The following is a 27,698-nucleotide window of genomic DNA, read 5'->3' as shown; positions in this document are numbered from 1 at the left end:
GTAAATAAACAAATCAACTTGATTAACATCATCTTCCGATCTTTTTTCGATTTTTAATAATTTTTTTCACACAACATTCTTGCTAATTACCACGAGCTAACACCACTGGTGCGTTATAACACCTTACTATGGATGAACGCTACAACCCACATGAATGGACCAAAGTCCAGAGCAGGAGATCTGGTAGGACCCGCTTTAAAGCTCCCTATATTAATCGCAATCGACATTATTCACCGGAGAATGACGAAGTTCGCCATCACTCATCTGATAAAAACGAGGTCCGTCAAGACTACAAAAATGGCGGCGCCCATAGCCCGGAGCGCGCGCCATCTTACGCTCAAGCGGTCAGATGGGGCCCGCGTAGACCTTATTCTTCACCGGAGTCTACCGGAACCAGGTACGAACACCCACGTCACGGGCCTAGACCTGCACCATGGCAAGCGCCTAGGGTTGAACATTACTCCAGATGGAGCCACGATGATCAATACCATGATTATATATCCTCACCAGAGAGGTACTATCACCGTGGCTATCCACACACTGCTAGATATCACAGTGGGGGGAGATATGATGATCGCCCATACGGCACCACCAGCAGAGATGGGTCACGGTACAGACCACCATCTAGTCCCCTTGATGTCGGGCGTCCCGCACCTGCTGCGCCGCCGCCTCTGATGCGACCTTCCAGACCTCATAGACGCAGCACGCCACCTCCCAGGGCGCGTCCGAGCACGCCGCCCCCTCGATTCCGACCACCCAGGGGTCGCCGACCGACCACGCCGCCCCCCCAGGTTCGTGGGCCCAGGGGAGCCAGACCAGGCACGCCACCACCGCGTGATCGACCACCTAGGGGTCGTAGACCGACCACGCCGCCCCCCCATACCCGTGGGCGCAGGGCAACCAGGCCAGGTACGCCACCACCACGTAATCGACCACCGAGGGGTCGCAGACCGGCTACGCCTCCACCACACTACAGAAGCGACCCGGATTTCGCAGCCAAGGCCAGGGTGACATGCAGGCTCATCAAAGCCACACATCACATGTCCAACATCAGCGGTAGGTCCATCCCCATCGCAATCGACAAACTCACCACCAAATTGGCGACTTCGATTAAACCAGCAGCGCCCAACCCCACCACCACTTCCCTCATAGAGGCCAACGCCAAGCAGTGGGAACAGGAGACGCTGCTAATTCTCAAGGATCATTACCAAGAGTGCTTGGACACAGACCTAGAGATCATGACCCATGTCGGTGGCGTCGACTGGCAACAGCCTTTTGGGGTGGCCACCACGTGGGCTAAGAAACAGCTGGGACAAAGGCTCTTACAACGCACTCTAGACAAAGTCCATTCCATGCTGTCTAATGCGCTGTCTATTCCAGAGGTCAGACCCACCCCCAGATCAACCAACACAGGGTCAGCCCCTCCGGGCCAACACCATGTCTTCACCAGACCCATGAAGGCGGTGCAGAAACGTCGCCACATCAACCCTCCAGACACAGAGGGTCCTAACGCAACCGATTCCTCCACCTGGTGGAATCCCGTTCTGCTAACCGGACCGACACCAGAGGGTCCGACCCCACTCTGCCAGAGGGTACCACGGGTGAGAGTCAGAACGTCTGCCAACGCTCCACCCTCAAAGCCATTGGACACAGAGCTACGTCATGAAGATCCACAACAGGACAGGGTCCAGCCTCACGCCACGAAGGAAGCACCGCGGACCAAGAAGGACACACCTACTCCTCTCCCATCTCTTCTCCCCCTCCCTTCTTCCCCCCTCCCCGCTCCTCTTCCCTCCTCCTCTTCCCTTTCCCTCTCCATCCCCCGTCTTCTCCCTCTCCCCCTTATAACCCCCTCCTCCTCCTCCTCCTCCTCCCCCCCCCCCCCCCTCCCCTCCCTTCAGTCCCCAGTCCCCCATTCCTCTCTGCCTCTTCTCTCTTCCAGCTCACGTCCACGCCCCTCCTCTTCAGGACAGACCTTCCCTACGGATGTGGAGGCACCTGGAACCCATCCCACGAGCACTGCTCTTCACAATGATGACTGCGACTCCATGGAGCTTTGGTCGGAGGCCAACGCTCCCCGCATGCCAACCGCCGAGGGGCCCACGGTCCCCGTTACAATTGACAGTGACAGTTCCACACCATCCAGTCCACAACCGGGGCCCAGCAGGTTACCCTCGCCTACCCTCACTCCACCTATTCTCATAGAGAACACTCACACCACACCTAACACAGGCACATCTGCATCACAACCCAAGCTATTATTCTCACCAGTCTACAGACCACATAGACATCTCAGCACAGGCAAAAACAGAGTCAAGGACTGGTCCCTCACCCCCACTAAGAAGTGGGTCATCATGGGGGACTCCAACCTCAATCGCATACCACCCTTCCAAGAGCCCGACCTCCAGATCGAGTCCTATCCGGGTGCAACGTTCAGGCATGCTGAAGCCATACTGGCAAAAACCACACACACTGACATTGTTGAGTCACTCGTGCTGTCCTTTGGCATCAATGACAGAGCTCAGAGGACAGAGGGGGCACTGATCGGCCACATACAGAGGGCTGTGAGAATGGCCACTCTTGCTTTTCCCCATGCCCTCATACTAATACCCGAACTGAATTTCTCTGAGTCCCTTTCAGAGGATGAACAACGCAACCTGAGACGGCTCAACCAACACATCGTCAGACAGTTCAACTTCATCCCCAGACTGCAGCAGAAGAGCTTCCAGGCTGAGGAAGACGGCGTCCACTGGACCATCCCCACCGCCAGGAAGATCCTCAAAGAATGGGTTGATATGTTAAAAGCAAACGCCCCGTGAAAACTGTTTTGTCTACGGGGTTTAAGAATGTCATTGTGTTAGCGCAGAAGTTTAACATTACTGCAGCTCAACTCTCCCTGCTTAACAAAGGCCTTAATTTCATACCGATCATCAGAGGAGAAAAAAATGTTAAAAATCAAACACAAATTGACATCAGAACCTACCATAGGAGACTCAAATTAGCTGCACATTTTGAGCACACTAGGGAAACTAGTCCACTCCCATTTATGCCAAAATCCACATGGGTACCACCAGAACCAACCGTGCCTTGGCCCTTAAGGCAACTAATACAGTCAGACGTGGAATGGTTCGACAACCACTACGTTGCCAAATGCAACACGACTAACCTAGATCAATTTGAACTGGAAGCCCTTAAACAACTAAAAAGCAACAAAAATATAGTCATCAAACCAGCTGATAAAGGCAGCTCTGTTGTCGTTTTGGACAGAGAGCAATACCTGTGGGAGGGTTACAGGCAACTCAATGACACAAAGTACTATAAAAGCCTTAAGAAGCCTATCTTTAAGGACACTATTCCTTTAGTCACAGAAATACTCCAAAAACTGCAAACCAAAAAGTTCATCAATGCCAAACAGAGGTCCTTTTTGATGGGGGATGCCGAACCCAGACCTAGGCTATTTTATATGTTGCCAAAAATACACAAGGCCAGAGACAAGTGGAGCCTTCCCAATGTAATTCCACCTGGAAGGCCCATTGTCTCGGATTGTGGTAGTGAGACATATGCCACAGCCCATTTTGTGGAGACATACCTCAATCCCATATCTATCAAACATCCCAGTTACATCAAAGACACATACGACTTTGTCAACAAAATTAAACTACTGCACATTCCAGCTGATGCCTTCCTGTTCACCATGGATGTGGACAGCCTTTACACAAATATCAACACAGACCAAGGCATGGAGGCGGTCAAAAATACCTTTCAGTTATATCCAGATTCCAAACGTCCAGATAAGGAAATATTACAACTCTTATACCTTAACCTTACCAGAAACGACTTTGAATTTGACGATAAATACTTTTTACAAATATCAGGCACGGCCATGGGTAAAAAATTTGCTCCCTCTTTTGCCAATATTTTCATGGCCCAGTGGGAACAATCAGCCTTATCACAGGCTCCCATTAAACCCTTATATTACTATAGATACCTAGATGATATTTGGGGAGTGTGGACACACTCTTTACAGGAGTTTGATACATTCTGCAATTTTCTGAACAACTTTAACAGTTCCATCACCATTAAATCAACACACAGTCTCACTGAGGTGGATTTTCTGGACACGACAACCTTTAAGGGCCCTAATTTCCAGCAAACAAACAGATTGGACATTAAAGTGTTCTTTAAAGCAACAGACACACATGCTCTATTGAATAAAAGCAGCCACCATCCCAAGCACACTTTTGCGGGCTTGGTTAAATCCCAATTTTTAAGATTCCACAGAATCTGCACAAGAATAGAGGACTTTGGGTTTGCCGTGAGGGTGCTGTGCAAGGTCTTGTCCACCAGAGGGTACTCTTGGTCTTTCCTTAGACAGGTCTACAGTACTTTCAAAACAGTTAAACCAATTAACGTGGACCCCATGATACCACTGGTCATATTCTACTCGGAGTCTGCCACTAAATTGGCCAGAGCCTTTAAGAATAATTTCAAAATACTCCAGGAACAAGGTGGTCTATTGGTGGACCACAGAATAATCACGGCCTACAAGAAGAACAACAATATACAGGATATACTCATCAAAGCCAAATTAACACCGTTGACTCAGAAGACTGAGGCTGCTCGCACTGAGTTTTACAAATTTGAACCCTGGGCATACAACAAACACACCAACCAGGTGTTCGCCACCCAAAAAAGTACCAACACTAAAACTAAAAATTGCATATATCTCATAAGTTGTCTCACGTGCTCGATGCAATATGTAGGTGAAACTGGCAATACACTACTGACACGATTCACCCAACATAGATATAACATCAGCCGTAAAAAAGACACTCACCTGCCCTTGGTTAGCCATTTCATTGAGCACGGGTGGAATAATCTGACCACTACTATCTTAGAGGCAAATCCCAATTGGTCCAAGAAACAGAGGAAATATCTGGAAAGACAATGGATTCACAAGTTGAACACCCGTCTCCCCTTTGGCCTCAATGAGAAATAACTCCACAACATGATAATATAATATAATAATATAACAATAATCATATCAAATTTGATAATATATATACAAAAAAACTTTATGTTATCATTCCTACTCTAATACCACCAGGCCTTGATAGGAGATAGATATCATTACATACATAGATATTAGCGAGTACACTAACCAGTGGGCAGTCTTTGACTGTCTGCTGTCCTCTCTTAACCTAACCCCGTCAGTGCTGTTTTTATGTTTTGTCATAATATTTATTTCCACATCGAGTGACATTATCCGGCGGTCTCCCCGGGTAGTGTCTTAGTCATGTTGGTTACGAGGGAACACTTTTGTGTCTACCACCTCAAACCTGAAGTTACTTTTATTTCTCTTTTTTCACTTTTCCATGTCCATTGCATGTACAGTATTACCACCGTACGTGTCATTGAGATATAGTCAGACACATAGATTGAGCGATCACTGTCACATCTACCTTTCTATATCTCAAGTTTGTTTTATTTCTCTTTTTTCAGTTTTCCATCTCCATCTCATGTAAAGTATCATTACCATACATGTCATTGGGATATAGCTATGTAATATATGTTTCTATATATTCAGGTAACACTCTTGTGTCCACCACCACTAATCCAAAGTTAATTTTGTTTTTCTTTGTTCTATTTCACATATCCATCTCATGTAAAGGATTACCATCGTGCATGACATTGGGATATAGTAACATATGTAGATGGGCTGTACACTGCCATTGTCACCTCTCTATATTTGAAGTTAATTTTTTTTCATTTTGTTCAGTTTTCCACATCCTTTTCATGTCAAGTATTATTACCATACATGTCATCGTGATATAACTGTGTGATATATGTTCCTATATATTGAGGTAACACTCTGGTGTCCACCACCGCTATCTAAAGTTATTTTTATTTCTTTTTGTTCTATTTTGCATGTCCATCTCATGTAAAGTATCACCACCTACATGACATTGGGACATAGTTATATTTATTTCAATATCTATCACGTATACCTACCGTGTAAATGCATAATATGCTTACATATGACTATAGGAAAATGATGTTTCTGAAAGGCCTGTACGAAGCATGTCACCACTCACGATATCCATGATGATCACCCTCTACCCGCTATGGTCCACATCGGCCACGGGTCCAATATAGTCCATTGACGTGGCAATTTTTGTATTGGTGCACAGTATCCCTACGTGCCTAATCCTAAGTCACAGACCCCCCAATTAGATTGTTATTATTATTATTTATTAGTGGAGGTTAACACCTTCCCTTCCCCTTACTCTAAACCTAACCATTCGGGCCTTATGCCTAATCCTAAATTCACATCCATCCATTTCATTCATATAGTCTTCATTTTCCCCACTATTGGCTTCCATTATTCACGCAGGAGCTTCTGGACTCCTGGAGTCCCTGAATGCAACCATTCACCGGCTCAAACCACCTTTTCTTCAAATTTCCGAGGGCCCCTGAATGCAACCATTTCCGGTCCAATTTTTTACAATTAGTTTATATCCAGTTTAATATAATTTTATTTTTTTAGGTCTGCGCCCCCCTCTGGGGTCTAGACATTTTTCTAATCCCTTTCCCCTTGGGAAATTTTATTTCTTTACTTTTAATTCGTCCTGGATATCGCCAACTTTAGAGGTCACGGGGTGAAAGGTATATCCGCCCAACCCCCGCCTTCATCTCCCTCTTTCACTCTGGTCTTCATGCTGGAAGCACACCAATTAGCGCTCGTACAGGTACTTTCTCAAGATTGCTAGGCTGATGAAGGTTTTTTTGTAACCGAAACGTCCCGCCGTTATACTGCAACTGTAAATAAACAAATCAACTTGATTAACATCATCTTCCGATCTTTTTTCGATTTTTAATAAATTTTTTTCACACAACATTCTTGCTAATTACCACGAGCTAACACCACTGGTGCGTTATAACACCTTACTATGGATGAACGCTACAACCCACATGAATGGACCAAAGTCCAGAGCAGGAGATCTGGTAGGACCCGCTTTAAAGCTCCCTATATTAATCGCAATCGACATTATTCACCGGAGAATAACGAAGTTCGCCATTACTCATCTGATAAAAACGAGGTCCGTCAAGACTACAAAAATGGCGGCGCCCATAGCCCGGAGCGCGCGCCATCTTACGCTCAAGCGGTCAGATGGGGCCCGCGTAGACCTTATTCTTCACCGGAGTCTACCGGAACCAGGTACGAACACCCACGTCACGGGCCTAGACCTGCACCATGGCAAGCGCCTAGGGTTGAACATTACTCCAGATGGAGCCACGATGATCAATACCATGATTATATATCCTCACCAGAGAGGTACTATCACCGTGGCTATCCACACACTGCTAGATATCACAGTGGGGGGAGATATGATGATCGCCCATACGGCACCACCAGCAGAGATGGGTCACGGTACAGACCACCATCTAGTCCCCTTGATGTCGGGCGTCCCGCACCTGCTGCGCCGCCGCCTCTGATGCGACCTTCCAGACCTCATAGACGCAGCACGCCACCTCCCAGGGCGCGTCCGAGCACGCCGCCCCCTCGATTCCGACCACCCAGGGGTCGCCGACCGACCACGCCGCCCCCCCAGGTTCGTGGGCCCAGGGGAGCCAGACCAGGCACGCCACCACCGCGTGATCGACCACCTAGGGGTCGTAGACCGACCACGCCGCCCCCCCATACCCGTGGGCGCAGGGCAACCAGGCCAGGTACGCCACCACCACGTAATCGACCACCGAGGGGTCGCAGACCGGCTACGCCTCCACCACACTACAGAAGCGACCCGGATTTCGCAGCCAAGGCCAGGGTGACATGCAGGCTCATCAAAGCCACACATCACATGTCCAACATCAGCGGTAGGTCCATCCCCATCGCAATCGACAAACTCACCACCAAATTGGCGACTTCGATTAAACCAGCAGCGCCCAACCCCACCACCACTTCCCTCATAGAGGCCAACGCCAAGCAGTGGGAACAGGAGACGCTGCTAATTCTCAAGGATCATTACCAAGAGTGCTTGGACACAGACCTAGAGATCATGACCCATGTCGGTGGCGTCGACTGGCAACAGCCTTTTGGGGTGGCCACCACGTGGGCTAAGAAACAGCTGGGACAAAGGCTCTTACAACGCACTCTAGACAAAGTCCATTCCATGCTGTCTAATGCGCTGTCTATTCCAGAGGTCAGACCCACCCCCAGATCAACCAACACAGGGTCAGCCCCTCCGGGCCAACACCATGTCTTCACCAGACCCATGAAGGCGGTGCAGAAACGTCGCCACATCAACCCTCCAGACACAGAGGGTCCTAACGCAACCGATTCCTCCACCTGGTGGAATCCCGTTCTGCTAACCGGACCGACACCAGAGGGTCCGACCCCACTCTGCCAGAGGGTACCACGGGTGAGAGTCAGAACGTCTGCCAACGCTCCACCCTCAAAGCCATTGGACACAGAGCTACGTCATGAAGATCCACAACAGGACAGGGTCCAGCCTCACGCCACGAAGGAAGCACCGCGGACCAAGAAGGACACACCTACTCCTCTCCCATCTCTTCTCCCCCTCCCTTCTTCCCCCCTCCCCGCTCCTCTTCCCTCCTCCTCTTCCCTTTCCCTCTCCATCCCCCGTCTTCTCCCTCTCCCCCTTATAACCCCCTCCTCCTCCTCCTCCTCCTCCCCCCCCCCCCCCCCTCCCCTCCCTTCAGTCCCCAGTCCCCCATTCCTCTCTGCCTCTTCTCTCTTCCAGCTCACGTCCACGCCCCTCCTCTTCAGGACAGACCTTCCCTACGGATGTGGAGGCACCTGGAACCCATCCCACGAGCACTGCTCTTCACAATGATGACTGCGACTCCATGGAGCTTTGGTCGGAGGCCAACGCTCCCCGCATGCCAACCGCCGAGGGGCCCACGGTCCCCGTTACAATTGACAGTGACAGTTCCACACCATCCAGTCCACAACCGGGGCCCAGCAGGTTACCCTCGCCTACCCTCACTCCACCTATTCTCATAGAGAACACTCACACCACACCTAACACAGGCACATCTGCATCACAACCCAAGCTATTATTCTCACCAGTCTACAGACCACATAGACATCTCAGCACAGGCAAAAACAGAGTCAAGGACTGGTCCCTCACCCCCACTAAGAAGTGGGTCATCATGGGGGACTCCAACCTCAATCGCATACCACCCTTCCAAGAGCCCGACCTCCAGATCGAGTCCTATCCGGGTGCAACGTTCAGGCATGCTGAAGCCATACTGGCAAAAACCACACACACTGACATTGTTGAGTCACTCGTGCTGTCCTTTGGCATCAATGACAGAGCTCAGAGGACAGAGGGGGCACTGATCGGCCACATACAGAGGGCTGTGAGAATGGCCACTCTTGCTTTTCCCCATGCCCTCATACTAATACCCGAACTGAATTTCTCTGAGTCCCTTTCAGAGGATGAACAACGCAACCTGAGACGGCTCAACCAACACATCGTCAGACAGTTCAACTTCATCCCCAGACTGCAGCAGAAGAGCTTCCAGGCTGAGGAAGACGGCGTCCACTGGACCATCCCCACCGCCAGGAAGATCCTCAAAGAATGGGTTGATATGTTAAAAGCAAACGCCCCGTGAAAACTGTTTTGTCTACGGGGTTTAAGAATGTCATTGTGTTAGCGCAGAAGTTTAACATTACTGCAGCTCAACTCTCCCTGCTTAACAAAGGCCTTAATTTCATACCGATCATCAGAGGAGAAAAAAATGTTAAAAATCAAACACAAATTGACATCAGAACCTACCATAGGAGACTCAAATTAGCTGCACATTTTGAGCACACTAGGGAAACTAGTCCACTCCCATTTATGCCAAAATCCACATGGGTACCACCAGAACCAACCGTGCCTTGGCCCTTAAGGCAACTAATACAGTCAGACGTGGAATGGTTCGACAACCACTACGTTGCCAAATGCAACACGACTAACCTAGATCAATTTGAACTGGAAGCCCTTAAACAACTAAAAAGCAACAAAAATATAGTCATCAAACCAGCTGATAAAGGCAGCTCTGTTGTCGTTTTGGACAGAGAGCAATACCTGTGGGAGGGTTACAGGCAACTCAATGACACAAAGTACTATAAAAGCCTTAAGAAGCCTATCTTTAAGGACACTATTCCTTTAGTCACAGAAATACTCCAAAAACTGCAAACCAAAAAGTTCATCAATGCCAAACAGAGGTCCTTTTTGATGGGGGATGCCGAACCCAGACCTAGGCTATTTTATATGTTGCCAAAAATACACAAGGCCAGAGACAAGTGGAGCCTTCCCAATGTAATTCCACCTGGAAGGCCCATTGTCTCGGATTGTGGTAGTGAGACATATGCCACAGCCCATTTTGTGGAGACATACCTCAATCCCATATCTATCAAACATCCCAGTTACATCAAAGACACATACGACTTTGTCAACAAAATTAAACTACTGCACATTCCAGCTGATGCCTTCCTGTTCACCATGGATGTGGACAGCCTTTACACAAATATCAACACAGACCAAGGCATGGAGGCGGTCAAAAATACCTTTCAGTTATATCCAGATTCCAAACGTCCAGATAAGGAAATATTACAACTCTTATACCTTAACCTTACCAGAAACGACTTTGAATTTGACGATAAATACTTTTTACAAATATCAGGCACGGCCATGGGTAAAAAATTTGCTCCCTCTTTTGCCAATATTTTCATGGCCCAGTGGGAACAATCAGCCTTATCACAGGCTCCCATTAAACCCTTATATTACTATAGATACCTAGATGATATTTGGGGAGTGTGGACACACTCTTTACAGGAGTTTGATACATTCTGCAATTTTCTGAACAACTTTAACAGTTCCATCACCATTAAATCAACACACAGTCTCACTGAGGTGGATTTTCTGGACACGACAACCTTTAAGGGCCCTAATTTCCAGCAAACAAACAGATTGGACATTAAAGTGTTCTTTAAAGCAACAGACACACATGCTCTATTGAATAAAAGCAGCCACCATCCCAAGCACACTTTTGCGGGCTTGGTTAAATCCCAATTTTTAAGATTCCACAGAATCTGCACAAGAATAGAGGACTTTGGGTTTGCCGTGAGGGTGCTGTGCAAGGTCTTGTCCACCAGAGGGTACTCTTGGTCTTTCCTTAGACAGGTCTACAGTACTTTCAAAACAGTTAAACCAATTAACGTGGACCCCATGATACCACTGGTCATATTCTACTCGGAGTCTGCCACTAAATTGGCCAGAGCCTTTAAGAATAATTTCAAAATACTCCAGGAACAAGGTGGTCTATTGGTGGACCACAGAATAATCACGGCCTACAAGAAGAACAACAATATACAGGATATACTCATCAAAGCCAAATTAACACCGTTGACTCAGAAGACTGAGGCTGCTCGCACTGAGTTTTACAAATTTGAACCCTGGGCATACAACAAACACACCAACCAGGTGTTCGCCACCCAAAAAAGTACCAACACTAAAACTAAAAATTGCATATATCTCATAAGTTGTCTCACGTGCTCGATGCAATATGTAGGTGAAACTGGCAATACACTACTGACACGATTCACCCAACATAGATATAACATCAGCCGTAAAAAAGACACTCACCTGCCCTTGGTTAGCCATTTCATTGAGCACGGGTGGAATAATCTGACCACTACTATCTTAGAGGCAAATCCCAATTGGTCCAAGAAACAGAGGAAATATCTGGAAAGACAATGGATTCACAAGTTGAACACCCGTCTCCCCTTTGGCCTCAATGAGAAATAACTCCACAACATGATAATATAATATAATAATATAACAATAATCATATCAAATTTGATAATATATATACAAAAAAACTTTATGTTATCATTCCTACTCTAATACCACCAGGCCTTGATAGGAGATAGATATCATTACATACATAGATATTAGCGAGTACACTAACCAGTGGGCAGTCTTTGACTGTCTGCTGTCCTCTCTTAACCTAACCCTAACCCTAACCCTAACCCTAACCCTAACCCTAACCCTAACCCCTAACCCCTAACCCTAACCCTAACCCTAACCCTAACCCTAACCCTAACCCTAACCCTAACCCTAACCCTAACCCTAACCCTAACCGGCTACGCCTCCACCACACTACAGAAGCGACCCGGATTTCGCAGCCAAGGCCAGGGTGACATGCAGGCTCATCAAAGCCACACATCACATGTCCAACATCAGCGGTAGGTCCATCCCCATCGCAATCGACAAACTCACCACCAAATTGGCGACTTCGATTAAACCAGCAGCGCCCAACCCCACCACCACTTCCCTCATAGAGGCCAACGCCAAGCAGTGGGAACAGGAGACGCTGCTAATTCTCAAGGATCATTACCAAGAGTGCTTGGACACAGACCTAGAGATCATGACCCATGTCGGTGGCGTCGACTGGCAACAACCTTTTGGGGTGGCCACCACGTGGGCTAAGAAACAGCTGGGACAAAGGCTCTTACAACGCACTCTAGACAAAGTCCATTCCATGCTGTCTAATGCGCTGTCTATTCCAGAGGTCAGACCCACCCCCAGATCAACCAACACAGGGTCAGCCCCTCCGGGCCAACACCACGTCTTCACCAGACCCATGAAGGCGGTGCAGAAACGTCGCCACATCAACCCTCCAGACACAGAGGGTCCTAACGCAACCGATTCCTCCACCTGGTGGAATCCCGTTCTGCTAACCGGACCGACACCAGAGGGTCCGACCCCACTCTGCCAGAGGGTACCACGGGTGAGAGTCAGAACGTCTGCCAACGCTCCACCCTCAAAGCCATTGGACACAGAGCTACGTCATGAAGATCCACAACAGGACAGGGTCCAGCCTCACGCCACGAAGGAAGCACCGCGGACCAAGAAGGACACACCTACTCCTCTCCCATCTCTTCTCCCCCTCCCTTCTTCCCCCCTCCCCGCTCCTCTTCCCTCCTCCTCTTCCCTTTCCCTCTCCATCCCCCGTCTTCTCCCTCTCCCCCTTATAACCCCCTCCTCCTCCTCCTCCTCCTCCCCCCCCCCCCCCCCTCCCCTCCCTTCAGTCCCCAGTCCCCCATTCCTCTCTGCCTCTTCTCTCTTCCAGCTCACGTCCACGCCCCTCCTCTTCAGGACAGACCTTCCCTACGGATGTGGAGGCACCTGGAACCCATCCCACGAGCACTGCTCTTCACAATGATGACTGCGACTCCATGGAGCTTTGGTCGGAGGCCAACGCTCCCCGCATGCCAACCGCCGAGGGGCCCACGGTCCCCGTTACAATTGACAGTGACAGTTCCACACCATCCAGTCCACAACCGGGGCCCAGCAGGTTACCCTCGCCTACCCTCACTCCACCTATTCTCATAGAGAACACTCACACCACACCCAACACAGGCACATCTGCATCACAACCCAAGCTATTATTCTCACCAGTCTACAGACCACATAGACATCTCAGCACAGGCAAAAACAGAGTCAAGGACTGGTCCCTCACCCCCACTAAGAAGTGGGTCATCATGGGGGACTCCAACCTCAATCGCATACCACCCTTCCAAGAGCCCGACCTCCAGATCGAGTCCTATCCGGGTGCAACGTTTAGGCATGCTGAAGCCATACTGGCAAAAACCACACACACTGACATTGTTGAGTCACTCGTGCTGTCCTTTGGCATCAATGACAGAGCTCAGAGGACAGAGGGGGCACTGATCGGCCACATACAGAGGGCTGTGAGAATGGCCACTCTTGCTTTTCCCCACGCCCTCATACTAATACCCGAACTGAATTTCTCTGAGTCCCTTCCAGAGGATGAACAACGCAACCTGAGACGGCTCAACCAACACATCGTCAGACAGTTCAACTTCATCCCCAGACTGCAGCAGAAGAGCTTCCAGGCTGAGGAAGACGGCGTCCACTGGACCATCCCCACCGCCAGGAAGATCCTCAAAGAATGGGTTGATATGTTAAAAGCAAACGCCCCGTGAAAACTGTTTTGTCTACGGGGTTTAAGAATGTCATTGTGTTAGCGCAGAAGTTTAACATTACTGCAGCTCAACTCTCCCTGCTTAACAAAGGCCTTAATTTCATACCGATCATCAGAGGAGAAAAAAATGTTAAAAATCAAACACAAATTGACATCAGAACCTACCATAGGAGACTCAAATTGGCTGCACATTTTGAGCACACTAGGGAAACTAGTCCACTCCCATTTATGCCAAAATCCACATGGGTACCACCAGAACCAACCGTGCCTTGGCCCTTAAGGCAACTAATACAGTCAGACGTGGAATGGTTCGACAACCACTACGTTGCCAAATGCAACACGACTAACCTAGATCAATTTGAACTGGAAGCCCTTAAACAACTAAAAAGCAACAAAAATATAGTCATCAAACCAGCTGATAAAGGCAGCTCTGTTGTCGTTTTGGACAGAGAGCAATACCTGTGGGAGGGTTACAGGCAACTTAATGACACAAAGTACTATAAAAGCCTTAAGAAGCCTATCTTTAAGGACACTATTCCTTTAGTCACAGAAATACTCCAAAAACTGCAAACCAAAAAGTTCATCAATGCCAAACAGAGGTCCTTTTTGATGGGGGATGCCGAACCCAGACCTAGGCTATTTTATATGTTGCCAAAAATACACAAGGCCAGAGACAAGTGGAGCCTTCCCAATGTAATTCCACCTGGAAGGCCCATTGTCTCGGATTGTGGTAGTGAGACATATGCCACAGCCCATTTTGTGGAGACATACCTCAATCCCATATCTATCAAACATCCCAGTTACATTAAAGACACATACGACTTTGTCAACAAAATTAAACTACTGCACATTCCAGCTGATGCCTTCCTGTTCACCATGGATGTGGACAGCCTTTACACAAATATCAACACAGACCAAGGCATGGAGGCGGTCAAAAATACCTTTCAGTTATATCCAGATTCCAAACGTCCAGATAAGGAAATATTACAACTCTTATACCTTAACCTTACCAGAAACGACTTTGAATTTGACGATAAATACTTTTTACAAATATCAGGCACGGCCATGGGTAAAAAATTTGCTCCCTCTTTTGCCAATATTTTCATGGCCCAGTGGGAACAATCAGCCTTATCACAGGCTCCCATTAAACCCTTATATTACTATAGATACCTAGATGATATTTGGGGAGTGTGGACACACTCTTTACAGGAGTTTGATACATTCTGCAATTTTCTGAACAACTTTAACAGTTCCATCACCATTAAATCAACACACAGTCTCACTGAGGTGGATTTTCTGGACACGACAACCTTTAAGGGCCCTAATTTCCAGCAAACAAACAGATTGGACATTAAAGTGTTCTTTAAAGCAACAGACACACATGCTCTATTGAATAAAAGCAGCCACCATCCCAAGCACACTTTTGCGGGCTTGGTCAAATCCCAATTTTTAAGATTCCACAGAATCTGCACAAGAATAGAGGACTTTGGGTTTGCCGTGAGGGTGCTGTGCAAGGTCTTGTCCACCAGAGGGTACTCTTGGTCTTTCCTTAGACAGGTCTACAGTACTTTCAAAACAGTTAAACCAATTAACGTGGACCCCATGATACCACTGGTCATATTCTACTCGGAGTCTGCCACTAAATTGGCCAGAGCCTTTAAGAATAATTTCAAAATACTCCAGGAACAAGGTGGTCTATTGGTGGACCACAGAATAATCACGGCCTACAAGAAGAACAACAATATACAGGATATACTCATTAAAGCCAAATTAACACCGTTGACTCAGAAGACTGAGGCTGCTCGCACTGAGTTTTACAAATTTGAACCCTGGGCATACAACAAACACACCAACCAGGTGTTCGCCACCCAAAAAAGTACCAACACTAAAACTAAAAATTGCATATATCTCATAAGTTGTCTCACGTGCTCGATGCAATATGTAGGTGAAACTGGCAATACACTACTGACACGATTCACCCAACATAGATATAACATCAGCCGTAAAAAAGACACTCACCTGCCCTTGGTTAGCCATTTCATTGAGCACGGGTGGAATAATCTGACCACTACTATCTTAGAGGCAAATCCCAATTGGTCCAAGAAACAGAGGAAATATCTGGAAAGACAATGGATTCACAAGTTGAACACCCGTCTCCCCTTTGGCCTCAATGAGAAATAACTCCACAACATGATAATATAATATAATAACATAACAATAATCATATCAAATTTGATAATATATATACAAAAAAACTTTATGTTATCATTCCTACTCTAATACCACCAGGCCTTGATAGGAGATAGATATCATTACATACATAGATATTAGCGAGTACACTAACCAGTGGGCAGTCTTTGACTGTCTGCTGTCCTCTCTTAACCTAACCCCGTCAGTGCTGTTTTTATGTTTTGTCATAATATTTATTTCCACATCGAGTGACATTATCCGGCGGTCTCCCCGGGTAGTGTCTTAGTCATGTTGGTTACGAGGGAACACTTTTGTGTCTACCACCTCAAACCTGAAGTTACTTTTATTTCTCTTTTTTCACTTTTCCATGTCCATTGCATGTACAGTATTACCACCGTACGTGTCATTGAGATATAGTCAGACACATAGACTGAGCGATCACTGTCACATCTACCTTTCTATATCTCAAGTTTGTTTTATTTCTCTTTTTTCAGTTTTCCATCTCCATCTCATGTAAAGTATCATTACCATACATGTCATTGGGATATAGCTATGTAATATATGTTTCTATATATTCAGGTAACACTCTTGTGTCCACCACCACTAATCCAAAGTTAATTTTGTTTTTCTTTGTTCTATTTCACATATCCATCTCATGTAAAGGATTACCATCGTGCATGACATTGGGATATAGTAACATATGTAGATGGGCTGTACACTGCCATTGTCACCTCTCTATATTTGAAGTTAATTTTTTTTCATTTTGTTCAATTTTCCACATCCTTTTCATGTCAAGTATTATTACCATACATGTCATCGTGATATAACTGTGTGATATATGTTCCTATATATTGAGGTAACACTCTGGTGTCCACCACCGCTATCTAAAGTTATTTTTATTTCTTTTTGTTCTATTTTGCATGTCCATCTCATGTAAAGTATCACCACCTACATGACATTGGGACATAGTTATATTTATTTCAATATCTATCACGTATACCTACTGTGTAAATGCATAATATGCTTACATATGACTATAGGAAAATGATGTTTCTGAAAGGCCTGTACGAAGCATGTCACCACTCACGATATCCATGATGATCACCCTCTACCCGCTATGGTCCACATCGGCCACGGGTCCAATATAGTCCATTGACGTGGCAATTTTTGTATTGGTGCACAGTACCCCTACGTGCCTAATCCTAAGTCACAGACCCCCCAATTAGATTGTTATTATTATTATTTATTAGTGGAGGTTAACACCTTCCCTTCCCCTTACTCTAAACCTAACCATTCGGGCCTTATGCCTAATCCTAAATTCACATCCATCCATTTCATTCATATAGTCTTCATTTTCCCCACTATTGGCTTCCATTATTCACGCAGGAGCTTCTGGACTCCTGGAGTCCCTGAATGCAACCATTCACCGGCTCAAACCACCTTTTCTTCAAATTTCCGAGGGCCCCTGAATGCAGCCACCATCCCAAGCACACTTTTGCGGGCTTGGTCAAATCCCAATTTTTAAGATTCCACAGAATCTGCACAAGAATAGAGGACTTTGGGTTTGCCGTGAGGGTGCTGTGCAAGGTCTTGTCCACCAGAGGGTACTCTTGGTCTTTCCTTAGACAGGTCTACAGTACTTTCAAAACAGTTAAACCAATTAACGTGGACCCCATGATACCACTGGTCATATTCTACTCGGAGTCTGCCACTAAATTGGCCAGAGCCTTTAAGAATAATTTCAAAATACTCCAGGAACAAGGTGGTCTATTGGTGGACCACAGAATAATCACGGCCTACAAGAAGAACAACAATATACAGGATATACTCATTAAAGCCAAATTAACACCGTTGACTCAGAAGACTGAGGCTGCTCGCACTGAGTTTTACAAATTTGAACCCTGGGCATACAACAAACACACCAACCAGGTGTTCGCCACCCAAAAAAGTACCAACACTAAAACTAAAAATTGCATATATCTCATAAGTTGTCTCACGTGCTCGATGCAATATGTAGGTGAAACTGGCAATACACTACTGACACGATTCACCCAACATAGATATAACATCAGCCGTAAAAAAGACGGCTGATGTCTTTGGGTTGTGACGTTCTGACGGGTGAGAGTCAGAACGTCTGCCAACGCTCCACCCTCAAAGCCATTGGACACAGAGCTACGTCATGAAGATCCACAACAGGACAGGGTCCAGCCTCACGCCACGAAGGAAGCACCGCGGACCAAGAAGGACACACCTACTCCTCTCCCATCTCTTCTCCCCCTCCCTTCTTCCCCCCTCCCCGCTCCTCTTCCCTCCTCCTCTTCCCTTTCCCTCTCCATCCCCCGTCTTCTCCCTCTCCCCCTTATAACCCCCTCCTCCTCCTCCTCCTCCTCCCCCCCCCCCCCCCTCCCCTCCCTTCAGTCCCCAGTCCCCCATTCCTCTCTGCCTCTTCTCTCTTCCAGCTCACGTCCACGCCCCTCCTCTTCAGGACAGACCTTCCCTACGGATGTGGAGGCACCTGGAACCCATCCCACGAGCACTGCTCTTCACAATGATGACTGCGACTCCATGGAGCTTTGGTCGGAGGCCAACGCTCCCCGCATGCCAACCGCCGAGGGGCCCACGGTCCCCGTTACAATTGACAGTGACAGTTCCACACCATCCAGTCCACAACCGGGGCCCAGCAGGTTACCCTCGCCTACCCTCACTCCACCTATTCTCATAGAGAACACTCACACCACACCCAACACAGGCACATCTGCATCACAACCCAAGCTATTATTCTCACCAGTCTACAGACCACATAGACATCTCAGCACAGGCAAAAACAGAGTCAAGGACTGGTCCCTCACCCCCACTAAGAAGTGGGTCATCATGGGGGACTCCAACCTCAATCGCATACCACCCTTCCAAGAGCCCGACCTCCAGATCGAGTCCTATCCGGGTGCAACGTTTAGGCATGCTGAAGCCATACTGGCAAAAACCACACACACTGACATTGTTGAGTCACTCGTGCTGTCCTTTGGCATCAATGACAGAGCTCAGAGGACAGAGGGGGCACTGATCGGCCACATACAGAGGGCTGTGAGAATGGCCACTCTTGCTTTTCCCCACGCCCTCATACTAATACCCGAACTGAATTTCTCTGAGTCCCTTCCAGAGGATGAACAACGCAACCTGAGACGGCTCAACCAACACATCGTCAGACAGTTCAACTTCATCCCCAGACTGCAGCAGAAGAGCTTCCAGGCTGAGGAAGACGGCGTCCACTGGACCATCCCCACCGCCAGGAAGATCCTCAAAGAATGGGTTGATATGTTAAAAGCAAACGCCCCGTGAAAACTGTTTTGTCTACGGGGTTTAAGAATGTCATTGTGTTAGCGCAGAAGTTTAACATTACTGCAGCTCAACTCTCCCTGCTTAACAAAGGCCTTAATTTCATACCGATCATCAGAGGAGAAAAAAATGTTAAAAATCAAACACAAATTGACATCAGAACCTACCATAGGAGACTCAAATTAGCTGCACATTTTGAGCACACTAGGGAAACTAGTCCACTCCCATTTATGCCAAAATCCACATGGGTACCACCAGAACCAACCGTGCCTTGGCCCTTAAGGCAACTAATACAGTCAGACGTGGAATGGTTCGACAACCACTACGTTGCCAAATGCAACACGACTAACCTAGATCAATTTGAACTGGAAGCCCTTAAACAACTAAAAAGCAACAAAAATATAGTCATCAAACCAGCTGATAAAGGCAGCTCTGTTGTCGTTTTGGACAGAGAGCAATACCTGTGGGAGGGTTACAGGCAACTTAATGACACAAAGTACTATAAAAGCCTTAAGAAGCCTATCTTTAAGGACACTATTCCTTTAGTCACAGAAATACTCCAAAAACTGCAAACCAAAAAGTTCATCAATGCCAAACAGAGGTCCTTTTTGATGGGGGATGCCGAACCCAGACCTAGGCTATTTTATATGTTGCCAAAAATACACAAGGCCAGAGACAAGTGGAGCCTTCCCAATGTAATTCCACCTGGAAGGCCCATTGTCTCGGATTGTGGTAGTGAGACATATGCCACAGCCCATTTTGTGGAGACATACCTCAATCCCATATCTATCAAACATCCCAGTTACATTAAAGACACATACGACTTTGTCAACAAAATTAAACTACTGCACATTCCAGCTGATGCCTTCCTGTTCACCATGGATGTGGACAGCCTTTACACAAATATCAACACAGACCAAGGCATGGAGGCGGTCAAAAATACCTTTCAGTTATATCCAGATTCCAAACGTCCAGATAAGGAAATATTACAACTCTTATACCTTAACCTTACCAGAAACGACTTTGAATTTGACGATAAATACTTTTTACAAATATCAGGCACGGCCATGGGTAAAAAATTTGCTCCCTCTTTTGCCAATATTTTCATGGCCCAGTGGGAACAATCAGCCTTATCACAGGCTCCCATTAAACCCTTATATTACTATAGATACCTAGATGATATTTGGGGAGTGTGGACACACTCTTTACAGGAGTTTGATACATTCTGCAATTTTCTGAACAACTTTAACAGTTCCATCACCATTAAATCAACACACAGTCTCACTGAGGTGGATTTTCTGGACACGACAACCTTTAAGGGCCCTAATTTCCAGCAAACAAACAGATTGGACATTAAAGTGTTCTTTAAAGCAACAGACACACATGCTCTATTGAATAAAAGCAGCCACCATCCCAAGCACACTTTTGCGGGCTTGGTCAAATCCCAATTTTTAAGATTCCACAGAATCTGCACAAGAATAGAGGACTTTGGGTTTGCCGTGAGGGTGCTGTGCAAGGTCTTGTCCACCAGAGGGTACTCTTGGTCTTTCCTTAGACAGGTCTACAGTACTTTCAAAACAGTTAAACCAATTAACGTGGACCCCATGATACCACTGGTCATATTCTACTCGGAGTCTGCCACTAAATTGGCCAGAGCCTTTAAGAATAATTTCAAAATACTCCAGGAACAAGGTGGTCTATTGGTGGACCACAGAATAATCACGGCCTACAAGAAGAACAACAATATACAGGATATACTCATTAAAGCCAAATTAACACCGTTGACTCAGAAGACTGAGGCTGCTCGCACTGAGTTTTACAAATTTGAACCCTGGGCATACAACAAACACACCAACCAGGTGTTCGCCACCCAAAAAAGTACCAACACTAAAACTAAAAATTGCATATATCTCATAAGTTGTCTCACGTGCTCGATGCAATATGTAGGTGAAACTGGCAATACACTACTGACACGATTCACCCAACATAGATATAACATCAGCCGTAAAAAAGACACTCACCTGCCCTTGGTTAGCCATTTCATTGAGCACGGGTGGAATAATCTGACCACTACTATCTTAGAGGCAAATCCCAATTGGTCCAAGAAACAGAGGAAATATCTGGAAAGACAATGGATTCACAAGTTGAACACCCGTCTCCCCTTTGGCCTCAATGAGAAATAACTCCACAACATGATAATATAATATAATAACATAACAATAATCATATCAAATTTGATAATATATATACAAAAAAACTTTATGTTATCATTCCTACTCTAATACCACCAGGCCTTGATAGGAGATAGATATCATTACATACATAGATATTAGCGAGTACACTAACCAGTGGGCAGTCTTTGACTGTCTGCTGTCCTCTCTTAACCTAACCCCGTCAGTGCTGTTTTTATGTTTTGTCATAATATTTATTTCCACATCGAGTGACATTATCCGGCGGTCTCCCCGGGTAGTGTCTTAGTCATGTTGGTTACGAGGGAACACTTTTGTGTCTACCACCTCAAACCTGAAGTTACTTTTATTTCTCTTTTTTCACTTTTCCATGTCCATTGCATGTACAGTATTACCACCGTACGTGTCATTGAGATATAGTCAGACACATAGACTGAGCGATCACTGTCACATCTACCTTTCTATATCTCAAGTTTGTTTTATTTCTCTTTTTTCAGTTTTCCATCTCCATCTCATGTAAAGTATCATTACCATACATGTCATTGGGATATAGCTATGTAATATATGTTTCTATATATTCAGGTAACACTCTTGTGTCCACCACCACTAATCCAAAGTTAATTTTGTTTTTCTTTGTTCTATTTCACATATCCATCTCATGTAAAGGATTACCATCGTGCATGACATTGGGATATAGTAACATATGTAGATGGGCTGTACACTGCCATTGTCACCTCTCTATATTTGAAGTTAATTTTTTTTCATTTTGTTCAATTTTCCACATCCTTTTCATGTCAAGTATTATTACCATACATGTCATCGTGATATAACTGTGTGATATATGTTCCTATATATTGAGGTAACACTCTGGTGTCCACCACCGCTATCTAAAGTTATTTTTATTTCTTTTTGTTCTATTTTGCATGTCCATCTCATGTAAAGTATCACCACCTACATGACATTGGGACATAGTTATATTTATTTCAATATCTATCACGTATACCTACTGTGTAAATGCATAATATGCTTACATATGACTATAGGAAAATGATGTTTCTGAAAGGCCTGTACGAAGCATGTCACCACTCACGATATCCATGATGATCACCCTCTACCCGCTATGGTCCACATCGGCCACGGGTCCAATATAGTCCATTGACGTGGCAATTTTTGTATTGGTGCACAGTACCCCTACGTGCCTAATCCTAAGTCACAGACCCCCCAATTAGATTGTTATTATTATTATTTATTAGTGGAGGTTAACACCTTCCCTTCCCCTTACTCTAAACCTAACCATTCGGGCCTTATGCCTAATCCTAAATTCACATCCATCCATTTCATTCATATAGTCTTCATTTTCCCCACTATTGGCTTCCATTATTCACGCAGGAGCTTCTGGACTCCTGGAGTCCCTGAATGCAACCATTCACCGGCTCAAACCACCTTTTCTTCAAATTTCCGAGGGCCCCTGAATGCAACCATTTCCGGTCCAATTTTTTACAATTAGTTTATATCCAGTTTAATATAATTTTATTTTTTAGGTCTGCGCCCCCCTCTGGGGTCTAGACATTTTTCTAATCCCTTTCCCCTTGGGAAATTTTATTTCTTTACTTTTAATTCGTCCGGGATATCGCCAACTTTAGAGGTCACGGGGTGAAAGGTATATCCGCCCAACCCCCGCCTTCATCTCCCTCTTTCACTCTGGTCTTCATGCTGGAAGCACACCAATTAGCGCTCGTACAGGTACTTTCTCAAGATTGCTAGGCTGATGAAGGTTTTTTTGTAACCGAAACGTCCCGCCGTTATATTGCAACTGTAAATAAACAAATCAACTTGATTAACATCATCTTCCGATCTTTTTTCGATTTTTAATAATTTTTTTCACACAACATTCTTGCTAATTACCACGAGCTAACACCACTGGTGCGTTATAACACCTTACTATGGATGAACGCTACAACCCACATGAATGGACCAAAGTCCAGAGCAGGAGATCTGGTAGGACCCGCTTTAAAGCTCCCTATATTAATCGCAATCGACATTATTCACCGGAGAATAACGAAGTTCGCCATCACTCATCTGATAAAAACGAGGTCCGTCAAGACTACAAAAATGGCGGCGCCCATAGCCCGGAGCGCGCGCCATCTTACGCTCAAGCGGTCAGATGGGGCCCGCGTAGACCTTATTCTTCACCGGAGTCTACCGGAACCAGGTACGAACACCCACGTCACGGGCCTAGACCTGCACCATGGCAAGCGCCTAGGGTTGAACATTACTCCAGATGGAGCCACGATGATCAATACCATGATTATATATCCTCACCAGAGAGGTACTATCACCGTGGCTATCCACACACTGCTAGATATCACAGTGGGGGGAGATATGATGATCGCCCATACGGCACCACCAGCAGAGATGGGTCACGGTACAGACCACCATCTAGTCCCCTTGATGTCGGGCGTCCCGCACCTGCTGCGCCGCCGCCTCTGATGCGACCTTCCAGACCTCATAGACGCAGCACGCCACCTCCCAGGGCGCGTCCGAGCACGCCGCCCCCTCGATTCCGACCACCCAGGGGTCGCCGACCGACCACGCCGCCCCCCCAGGTTCGTGGGCCCAGGGGAGCCAGACCAGGCACGCCACCACCGCGTGATCGACCACCTAGGGGTCGTAGACCGACCACGCCGCCCCCCCATACCCGTGGGCGCAGGGCAACCAGGCCAGGTACGCCACCACCACGTAATCGACCACCGAGGGGTCGCAGACCGGCTACGCCTCCACCACACTACAGAAGCGACCCGGATTTCGCAGCCAAGGCCAGGGTGACATGCAGGCTCATCAAAGCCACACATCACATGTCCAACATCAGCGGTAGGTCCATCCCCATCGCAATCGACAAACTCACCACCAAATTGGCGACTTCGATTAAACCAGCAGCGCCCAACCCCACCACCACTTCCCTCATAGAGGCCAACGCCAAGCAGTGGGAACAGGAGACGCTGCTAATTCTCAAGGATCATTACCAAGAGTGCTTGGACACAGACCTAGAGATCATGACCCATGTCGGTGGCGTCGACTGGCAACAACCTTTTGGGGTGGCCACCACGTGGGCTAAGAAACAGCTGGGACAAAGGCTCTTACAACGCACTCTAGACAAAGTCCATTCCATGCTGTCTAATGCGCTGTCTATTCCAGAGGTCAGACCCACCCCCAGATCAACCAACACAGGGTCAGCCCCTCCGGGCCAACACCACGTCTTCACCAGACCCATGAAGGCGGTGCAGAAACGTCGCCACATCAACCCTCCAGACACAGAGGGTCCTAACGCAACCGATTCCTCCACCTGGTGGAATCCCGTTCTGCTAACCGGACCGACACCAGAGGGTCCGACCCCACTCTGCCAGAGGGTACCACGGGTGAGAGTCAGAACGTCTGCCAACGCTCCACCCTCAAAGCCATTGGACACAGAGCTACGTCATGAAGATCCACAACAGGACAGGGTCCAGCCTCACGCCACGAAGGAAGCACCGCGGACCAAGAAGGACACACCTACTCCTCTCCCATCTCTTCTCCCCCTCCCTTCTTCCCCCCTCCCCGCTCCTCTTCCCTCCTCCTCTTCCCTTTCCCTCTCCATCCCCCGTCTTCTCCCTCTCCCCCTTATAACCCCCTCCTCCTCCTCCTCCTCCTCCCCCCCCCCCCCCCCTCCCCTCCCTTCAGTCCCCAGTCCCCCATTCCTCTCTGCCTCTTCTCTCTTCCAGCTCACGTCCACGCCCCTCCTCTTCAGGACAGACCTTCCCTACGGATGTGGAGGCACCTGGAACCCATCCCACGAGCACTGCTCTTCACAATGATGACTGCGACTCCATGGAGCTTTGGTCGGAGGCCAACGCTCCCCGCATGCCAACCGCCGAGGGGCCCACGGTCCCCGTTACAATTGACAGTGACAGTTCCACACCATCCAGTCCACAACCGGGGCCCAGCAGGTTACCCTCGCCTACCCTCACTCCACCTATTCTCATAGAGAACACTCACACCACACCCAACACAGGCACATCTGCATCACAACCCAAGCTATTATTCTCACCAGTCTACAGACCACATAGACATCTCAGCACAGGCAAAAACAGAGTCAAGGACTGGTCCCTCACCCCCACTAAGAAGTGGGTCATCATGGGGGACTCCAACCTCAATCGCATACCACCCTTCCAAGAGCCCGACCTCCAGATCGAGTCCTATCCGGGTGCAACGTTTAGGCATGCTGAAGCCATACTGGCAAAAACCACACACACTGACATTGTTGAGTCACTCGTGCTGTCCTTTGGCATCAATGACAGAGCTCAGAGGACAGAGGGGGCACTGATCGGCCACATACAGAGGGCTGTGAGAATGGCCACTCTTGCTTTTCCCCACGCCCTCATACTAATACCCGAACTGAATTTCTCTGAGTCCCTTCCAGAGGATGAACAACGCAACCTGAGACGGCTCAACCAACACATCGTCAGACAGTTCAACTTCATCCCCAGACTGCAGCAGAAGAGCTTCCAGGCTGAGGAAGACGGCGTCCACTGGACCATCCCCACCGCCAGGAAGATCCTCAAAGAATGGGTTGATATGTTAAAAGCAAACGCCCCGTGAAAACTGTTTTGTCTACGGGGTTTAAGAATGTCATTGTGTTAGCGCAGAAGTTTAACATTACTGCAGCTCAACTCTCCCTGCTTAACAAAGGCCTTAATTTCATACCGATCATCAGAGGAGAAAAAAATGTTAAAAATCAAACACAAATTGACATCAGAACCTACCATAGGAGACTCAAATTAGCTGCACATTTTGAGCACACTAGGGAAACTAGTCCACTCCCATTTATGCCAAAATCCACATGGGTACCACCAGAACCAACCGTGCCTTGGCCCTTAAGGCAACTAATACAGTCAGACGTGGAATGGTTCGACAACCACTACGTTGCCAAATGCAACACGACTAACCTAGATCAATTTGAACTGGAAGCCCTTAAACAACTAAAAAGCAACAAAAATATAGTCATCAAACCAGCTGATAAAGGCAGCTCTGTTGTCGTTTTGGACAGAGAGCAATACCTGTGGGAGGGTTACAGGCAACTTAATGACACAAAGTACTATAAAAGCCTTAAGAAGCCTATCTTTAAGGACACTATTCCTTTAGTCACAGAAATACTCCAAAAACTGCAAACCAAAAAGTTCATCAATGCCAAACAGAGGTCCTTTTTGATGGGGGATGCCGAACCCAGACCTAGGCTATTTTATATGTTGCCAAAAATACACAAGGCCAGAGACAAGTGGAGCCTTCCCAATGTAATTCCACCTGGAAGGCCCATTGTCTCGGATTGTGGTAGTGAGACATATGCCACAGCCCATTTTGTGGAGACATACCTCAATCCCATATCTATCAAACATCCCAGTTACATTAAAGACACATACGACTTTGTCAACAAAATTAAACTACTGCACATTCCAGCTGATGCCTTCCTGTTCACCATGGATGTGGACAGCCTTTACACAAATATCAACACAGACCAAGGCATGGAGGCGGTCAAAAATACCTTTCAGTTATATCCAGATTCCAAACGTCCAGATAAGGAAATATTACAACTCTTATACCTTAACCTTACCAGAAACGACTTTGAATTTGACGATAAATACTTTTTACAAATATCAGGCACGGCCATGGGTAAAAAATTTGCTCCCTCTTTTGCCAATATTTTCATGGCCCAGTGGGAACAATCAGCCTTATCACAGGCTCCCATTAAACCCTTATATTACTATAGATACCTAGATGATATTTGGGGAGTGTGGACACACTCTTTACAGGAGTTTGATACATTCTGCAATTTTCTGAACAACTTTAACAGTTCCATCACCATTAAATCAACACACAGTCTCACTGAGGTGGATTTTCTGGACACGACAACCTTTAAGGGCCCTAATT

Source organism: Ammodytes marinus, assembly GCF_949987685.1.
Source record: "Ammodytes marinus genome assembly, chromosome: 20".
In the NCBI taxonomy this organism is placed as follows: domain Eukaryota; kingdom Metazoa; phylum Chordata; class Actinopteri; order Uranoscopiformes; family Ammodytidae; genus Ammodytes; species Ammodytes marinus.
This window is presented reverse-complemented; position numbering follows the sequence as displayed.